This window comes from Monopterus albus, unplaced genomic scaffold, assembly GCF_001952655.1.
Source record: "Monopterus albus unplaced genomic scaffold, M_albus_1.0 scaffold132.1, whole genome shotgun sequence".
In the NCBI taxonomy this organism is placed as follows: Eukaryota; Metazoa; Chordata; class Actinopteri; order Synbranchiformes; family Synbranchidae; genus Monopterus; species Monopterus albus.
In genome coordinates this window covers 772,859-781,265 of record NW_018128012.1, presented here as the reverse complement: position 1 = coordinate 781,265, position 8,407 = coordinate 772,859, and the positions used below count along the sequence as shown (strand labels likewise).

At 42.3% G+C, this 8,407-nt stretch overlaps 1 protein-coding gene across 8 annotated transcripts in view; it reads right to left on the bottom strand.

Moving 5' to 3' along the window:
- Positions 1 to 8,407, bottom strand: part of celf2 (cugbp, Elav-like family member 2) — a 202,228-nt gene that overhangs the window by 161,194 nt on the left and 32,627 nt on the right. The gene's annotated exons all lie outside the window — the stretch shown is intronic.

The window sequence follows — 8,407 nt, the reverse complement described above, 5'->3', positions numbered from 1 at the left end:
GAATGTTAAAAAAGACAAGCATGTAATTCCAGCTAACCGAGACCCTTATCGTCTCTTTTTACACCGATGACACTCTGCTGTCCATATAAGCATCAGTATGAAATCTGCTCCATGCTGGAAGTTGACAAGAACAGTTTCCTAAATGACAGCACCAGAGCATTTGGCTTAAAGAACTATTCCAAGGGGACAAAGTTTATAACTTTTAAACACCTTATACAAAGATGAACAGTGTGCAGGTGCAGCAGGATGATACAATAAAGCCACAGAGCATTATTTATGTCTCCACACTGTACAGAGTGCCCCCATTTTCCCAACCCTATTCCTGCCATGGTGACACTTTATAACCTCCTTAATCCTTCCACTCTCCTACCCCCTCCCAATCTCTAACCGCATAATAAAACAAAAAATATTTTTGCAATTACTGCTGAAAGAGAAATTACAGCCACCAGGGGTCGCCAGTGTGCATAGCTGCATTTGGGCATCAGCAGCCATAAATCCACTAACACTGATGGGACACAGCTTACTGAAAGTTTACTGTTTTACCAAAATTTACTTTACCAGACTATAACTGCAGTGTTTGTAGATGATGCCCCACTGACTGCTGCCTTGTTTCCAAACTGAAGAGATGGCACTGCAGCAGAGCTTTGCAGTTTTACCTTTAGTTTTGTTACTTCTTAACAGTGCAAGTAGAACAGTTGGGCGCCAATGATGGCAGTGCTTCTAGAAATATGACACAAATCACAAAAAACTTGGCAAAACAAAACACAAACACTGAGCCATTTAAAGAGTAAACTGGTCTTGTCTGGCCTTGGGAACTGCAGAGAAACTTCTTCGTTCCGCTGGGTTTTCTCCATAATTCCCTGCTGTTTCCTCTTTCTCTCTCCTTCCCTTTTTTGTTTTATTCCTTCCTCCAATTCTCTGTTCCTCTTCCACTGCATGTAAATAAATTGGTCCTCAGGGCCCACCACTAGACAGTGTGTGTCTATGTGAGCCAGCATTACACTCACTGCAAGACAGACACACAAAACACACACAAACCCTCCAGAGCTCAGAGCTGCACTGAATTAGCCTGGTTTATGTCAGAGTTAAATACAATAATAACAAATTAACAATACTGTCATTAATAACCAATGTGGTGTGTGAGAAAGCGAGAGTGTGTGTATTATGATGAAATGCTGAGGAAAAACTCCTTGCTCCTCCTCGACACGGCGGCCAATCCCCACTCTTTGCATTTCAAAGACCCACTCTTGTCTGTTTCATCTACGATTGCAGAACGCTCACTCTGTTATCCTGCTACACACACGAGCGCACGCACACGCACACGATAGCCACCTTCAGTCCATTCTCCCAATGCAATGAATTATGAAAAAGGATAAATGGAACATCAAACACACACTGCGGTGCTCACAGGTTTACACACCACATACACACACACAAAGACGATGCTCAAAGTACTAGTCGTAAAAACCCCACTGCACATCCAACCTCGCACCTTCTTGAATCTGCATACACAGTAACCATTTACACTTGATGGTTCCTATTACTTATTAACTTGTGTATTACTACTGGGTGTTAAAACATTCACTGCAGCTTAAAAGCTAAAAAGACCTGAATAAAACTTCATTAGAGTAAGTTTACAAGTACAAAAACACAAAGACAGTGAAGCAACCATGAGCTCCTCTTACTGTATTTAGCTGATACTTGGTAAAATTTGACGATCCAGGACCTCTCAGGATTTTAAAAATGGCAGTACTTGCAGTTATGGGTTTAAATAATTTACTCTACTTGTTTCTTGCTCTTTCACTTGTTCAAATGAAGAAGTTCAAATGAAGACAGTGACTTAACGCCCCAAAACAAAGTAAAACTGCACTGAGATGGTACGAATTTAAATAGCATTTTGGTGTCTCACCCCGGGATATCTCTTCCATCTGCTCTGGTAGATGTAAATGCTGTGCAGGGATCATCATCAGGGGCCAAATGCATCCAGCACACCATTTATTTGACCTCCAGGATATGCAGATCAATCAAAGCTCAAACAACAAGAATAAAAGGTAGTTTCTTCCCCCCGGTTATCAGAATCCTAAATGCTCAACATTAGATGTTTTACACTTGGGAAACATATGGGTATGTGATGTGCCAGTATGTGTACACGCTGTCCACATGTATTGGAGAGTTAATGTTGCTTTCAAACCTTATTATAGGTCTGGATGCTCTTATGATGGCACATTAGACCTCATTATTATGTTATTTATTGTGATGTTATAACTTTGGGGCATTTCTACTTGTTGACATTATTTTATGATGTTATTTAATTACTTTATTCTATATTAGTGTTTTGGGAGCTGCTGTATAATTTTGTTATATTCTATGTAATAACAGTAAAAGCTATCTATTGATCTCCATCCATCCGTTTTCTTCCACTTACCCGAGATTGGGCCGCGGTGGCAACAGGTTCAGGAAGTAGGGGAGCTTGTCTGCGAGTGTCTGGTGGCCGGGCCTTTCACATGTCTAAATCAACATTATTACTGCACAGGCGACTATTTTAGGCTTGGACAGTAGTTTCCATTACACTGGTTCTCTCCTGAACAGTTTCCTCACAACAGAGATACTCAGAAAATTAACTTTTCTTTACAAAGAAAAAACTCTTCTTGGTCTGATTTTTGGATTATCACTTGGCCATTGCTGTTATGCATTAGCTGAGAAGATCTGGGCCAGAGTTGATCACTAGGATAGGAGCGGAAAACAGTGTCCATGTGGAAACACACCAGCTTTAGTCCTGTAAGCCTCACACCGCAGCAGGCCTGGCTGAGACGTAAAATGAAACTGAAACAAGAGGGACTCCTCGGGCAACCGCACTGCAGCCACCACAAAGACAGAGCAGGTGGCAGGACCCACTGAGCACCACGGGCATTGTGATTAACAGAAGATGTGACACTAACACACACTCTGCACTAGTACTACATGAAGGAAGACACTATGAGCCAGCTGTCACGACACTTCTGAACACCAATGATGACAAGAGCTTTCCCACATTGGAGCTTTTAAAATGATTTCGCCTTCCTCCTCTGTCTCGCTCATAAACACACAAAGAGATATTGGATGTGACATGGATGCTCCTGTCACAGTGTGAAGCACAAGGCATTGCGTTAAACCCTCTAGGAGTGGTGTTATCCCATAATTAATCACAGAAGAAACCAGGTTACTGTGTAAAATCAGGTTACAGAAGAAAATCTGGTAACCTGGTTACTGAAAAACCTGTGTTTTACATGCAGCTTGTCAGCAATATGATTTATGCTGTGTAAATGCATATGGATTTTAGTGTCAGCCTCTGTTTTGGATTTAAAGGTTTTATACAGTATGCTCAAATTTTCAGATGAGGATGTGAATGGAATTTTGTCTGTAGGTCTTAAAGAATTTAAAGATTGTAAGAAGCTAGAACAAGAGCAGGCTTAGAATTTTTGCCTGATAAATTACTGTCATCATTTACTGTATCTGATCAAACCAAGACCTTTGTGTTGACTGACTGACTGACTGACAGACTAATATGACACAATATGATATGTGACGGTAGTAAAACTATAAGAGAGTCTCCAGCCCGGTCTCCTTCTCTTCTACCCCTCATCCTTGTCCTTTCAGCCACCTATGTGTCACTGTAACAGGGCATTTTTATCACTTCTCTCCTTCTCACCAGCCTTTTACATACCCACAAGCATCCCTAACAAATCAACACACATCTTTAAACAATGACCAGTACATTCACACACTTCCACAATCTTAAGACTTCCCACTTCTTTGCTTATCTCCATCACAGGTGTGTATCTGTGTGTGAGAGAGATAGCCAGTGTCATTCTGCTAAACTGTGACGGTGTCAGATGTTGGCTGTTGGCCTGCTTCTAAATGGATCTAAATTCTCACTGGAGGATGAGCCTCATGCTCAGCTGTGCCAAAGTGCTGAAGGGGGAAGAGGAGTGGATGACACCAAGGCCTGAGAGATACCAGTGAGCTGCCATTTCATTAATCATCCTCTGACTGATCCTGCATTCGTGGTGTATGCTGGGGTCTCGGCAAAAATGCTTCTCAAAGTGACTCAGGGTTTAAGATTCCCCACACTGTCTGATAACCTCAGTGGCAGTGGGACAGGACATGGTGTCTCTCAGCTACACCCCCCCTCCATGACCCTCTGCTGCTTACAGCCTCCTGTTGTTATTCCAGCTTCTCCACCCTGTGTTGTCAAAGTACAGTCTGTAAATCAGCCCCACCTGCCGCCTAGCCAAGGTTAGAAGAAGGGTTTTTTTCAGTAGTCATGTCAAACAGCCATGGAGGAGCTGTGGGCAGCTAAAAGTCTGAACCAGCGGCTACAGAGTGAAGAGGTAGTGTCATATGCTGGGGTATCCCAGTGTTTGCTCCAGAAACTACAATTAGTTCAAAATTCAGCAGCCCGGCTTCTAGTCAGTGCGCCCAGGTTTGCCCACGTTACCCCGATTTTCCGCTCCCTTCATTGGCTTCCCATTGAGAATAGAGTCAGGTTTAAGACTCTGGTATGTGTTTTTAAGGCCATCCACGGCCTGGCTCCGCCTTATTTGTCTGCCATGCTATCAATTTACGTGCCACAAAGAGCCTTGCACTCTTCAGAACACTTGTCTTTGGTTGTCCCGCGATCGTGGTATAAAAAATGGGGTGATCGATCCTTTGCTCCATATGGCCCAAGACTTTGGAATTCCCTTCCCCTAGAGGTGCGATCGAAGTCGGAGCTAGCAGTTTTTAAGTCGGGTTTAAAAACCTTTTTCTTTAGGCAGGCTTTTGAGGCATAAATTGGCTCTTTTCATTTAAGGGTTATAGAAATAAAGTTTATTATTATTATTATTATTATTATTTGCACAGAGAGAGTGGGACAAAGAAAGAGCAATAACCAAGGTTAACATGGGTTTGGCTGTTTGACATGGAGAGGGTTAATAGGACTCAGATTTGGATCACGATGTGGCATTCCTCCTTCTATATGCGTGTGTAGCTGTGACCACAGCCTTCATTCACCACCAGTGAGGAAACAAACTTTCCAAAAATAAATGGTCTGAGATACCAAGTAAGGACAGGTATCTTTGAAAGGTTTCAGGTTCAAATATCTGGCACAGATACCTTAGTCTGGGAAATATAAACATTTTTAGAAATTGTCACTCAGAATACTGAGGTTCAATAGAGTGTTCAAAAATGTAGCTGTGAGTGGAAAGTAAAACCAGTCAGGAAAATGACTTCAAATTAGGATTTTTATTTAAATGTATATAAAAAAGAATTTGAGTGTTGAAACTATATAGGATTAATACAAGAAACATTAAATTACAATCCATTCCTTCAGCAATTCTAAAGAAATGACGGTGAAGCTGCTGGGAAGTGAACATTACATTATACAGTAGTACACAGTAGTAAAACTGTGCATGTGTGTGCCATAAAAAGGCTCAAAAACAAGTACCCCGGCAGGCTCTATTCACTGGGTGTGCATTCTCACAAACAAGTGCCTCTGTTTTAGCAAGGACACACGCTTACATGCATGCGTGACATATTGAGGACATTTAAATGCGGTGAGAGAAATGACCTGAGTGCAAAGGGTGAACAAAAGGGAGAAGTGGAAGTAGTGTGTTTGTCCTCATTTACCCTGTGATACTGAAAGGTTATGCCAGCTGGTTGTAGCACGCTTACATGCACCTTTGCTGTATGTGTCTGCACATGTGTGAGCTTCTGTGTGATCGCTGCAAATTGTTAACAACCTAAACTCAATGAAGAAGAGATTCTTAGATCATTCATCGCACCTCTAGAAGAAGAAAGGCCTCCCATTTTTCCTCTCTCCCTCCCTCATCTTCCTCCTCCTCTTTAATAATAACACCCCTCCAGCCACCTCCCCTTCTCCATCCCCATTTAATAACAGTGCAACAGATCAGCTCCATTAGCCCATACCTCTTCACACATGCAAATGAGGCAGGCGTTGAGGCACGTGTCACGAATTACTGATGCTGCCCTCCCCAACCAGTCACAACAATAAACCGTGTATGTCTGTGTGTGTCAGACAGAGAAAAAAGAGAGGGGTGCATATGTGTGTCACAACAATGGTTACATTAAGATGCATTAAGGTTTCATTAGGACAACGGACACGATGCTAGTGTGTATGAAACTGAGAGCGAGGCCATTATCATGTGGCTGGATGACAAGACCATGAAAAGTTATCTTGAAAAGAGGATGAAGGTTGGAGGAGACGGGCTAGAGGGGAAAACCTGATGAGAGAAACAGTGCTAGGCGAAGAATATTTAACATAATAAGTGACTGCCTGTTTACCAACTCAAATGGATTTTTCTGTTATTCATGTGAACCATTTCAAAAGCTGCTGCTCCTGTAGGTGGCACTGTGGCTTCTTATGAAGAGAAGTCTCAGCGAGGATTTTCTGAACACCCTAAAAGTTGATGAAGCCAAGAACAGTTCTGCCTATTTTTCAAAGGTGCCAGGTCCTAAAAATATGTCACATATGTCAAACAATAGTTTTTCAGTTTTCCTGTGTAGTCTGCTGTCAAATCTAACATGTTTACAACACTGCTAAGAACTGTTCAGATGGACTGTACTCAACAGAAACAAAAACTGTTGCTGCAGTCACATACTGTATTTTTCCAATCACTAGCAGCTATGGATGTACAGCTAAGTTATAACATGCATTGATGGCAGGTTGTATGATTGGTATAAAGTCTGCATCTCATCCCCTAACAACACTGGTTTGTTTAAACCAGGAGAACACTGGCATTAAACAAGTAGTTTTGTTCCCTAAACTTAACCAGGTCTTATCCAGACAACTTACAGATTGTTGAATGAAGAAACTACTGTTGTCTTTTGAGTATGAGCATTACTTTTGGTGATGATATGATTATGCTGGGAATGACATGGTTGTGCAGTGGTTGGCACTGTCGCCTCACAGCAAAAAGGTTCTGGTTTCGAGCCTCGACTTTTCTGTGTGGAGTCTGTATGTTCTCCCTGAGGTAGCGTAGGTTCTCTTCAGGTGCTCCAGCTTCCTCCCACAGTCCAAAGACACACAGCTTAGGTTGACTGGCGACTCCAAACTGACTGTAGGAGTGAGTGTGAGTGTGTTTGTCTACATGTCAGCTCTGTGACTGTCTCTAAGACTGGCGACCTGTCCGGGGTGGACCCCGCCTCTTGCCCCAGTGTCAGCTGGGATTGGCTCCAGCCCCCCCGCGACCATGATTTTCTGTATCAGGACACACCGGAGTGTGTTATTGCTAAAACCAGGTAAGCTGTATTCAAATCATCATCACTTCTTAAAGGTCTGGTTGTAGACAGTTTAATCTTTGGTTAGGTCTGTTTTAATAAGAGCTGCTACCTGGAAATGCAGCAATAACATCTGTCACTGCTACATGCAACTCTGAAATCACAGAGCAGTGTCACACTGTTGGCCGATAAACTTGAAGTTAGCCTAGATGTTAGTCTGAGGTGTATCAGCCAATTAGAAAATGATGCTATAAACCACAGTATCAAATTCAGATTGGATTGTGAGGCAAAGCATCAAAAATCATGTTTGACTCTCAGGTTCTTAAAAATTCCCTACGTGGCATTTGGTGGAGCATCGCTGTGACTGGAGGTTTGAGAGGCTGCACCAGTAAAGGATGGACTGAGTCAGGATCAGGTAAAAATACTGTAGGTACAAGAATGAATGAAAGGAAGAAGATTTAGAATTGTGAGTGTAACAAATGTGCTCCCTTGAATTTGTAAAGGTGTTGCCAGAGAGATTAATAGTGAACCTCACTCATGTCTTGCTGCCTTGTTAGCCTTGACGGATGTGCAACATAATTGAGCTGAAATGATGGTTTTCGTCATAATTGGAAATAATTAAGGATCTTTTGTGGCAGTGCTATTTCATCTGAAGGTTTCATTAACAGATTCAATACGAGAACCTTGCTTTTGTCCGCTTGTGAAATGGAAATCAGTCACGTCCTTATCCACCTTCTTGTTGCTGTTCTTTCAAAACTATAGGTTTGATGAATAAACTTCACCTCCATAAACAATCATTCCTGGCAGCCGGGCAGTGGTTACTTATCGCCAAAGCCCCGGTGACAAGGTGCCTCATAAAAGGCCACCGTATCAGATCTACTGCTGTCTATTTGAATGTGGACTGATAAAAGGAGCCGGGGAATAAATCAATATCATGAATCCCAGTTCATCAGATTGGGGAGGTAGCTCAGACGGAGAAATGTCAACCACTAATCTCTTTAATAGTCTGATATTACATTTTAATCCCAGTCTGATTCCTTCACTCTTTCGTTCAGACAGTCGGCCGATGCCTGTCAAGGAGTGAGAGGAGGAGGAGAGTAAACAGAGATAGAGAGGTATCAAAATCAAGTGGATTAAAGAGAGGGAAAGA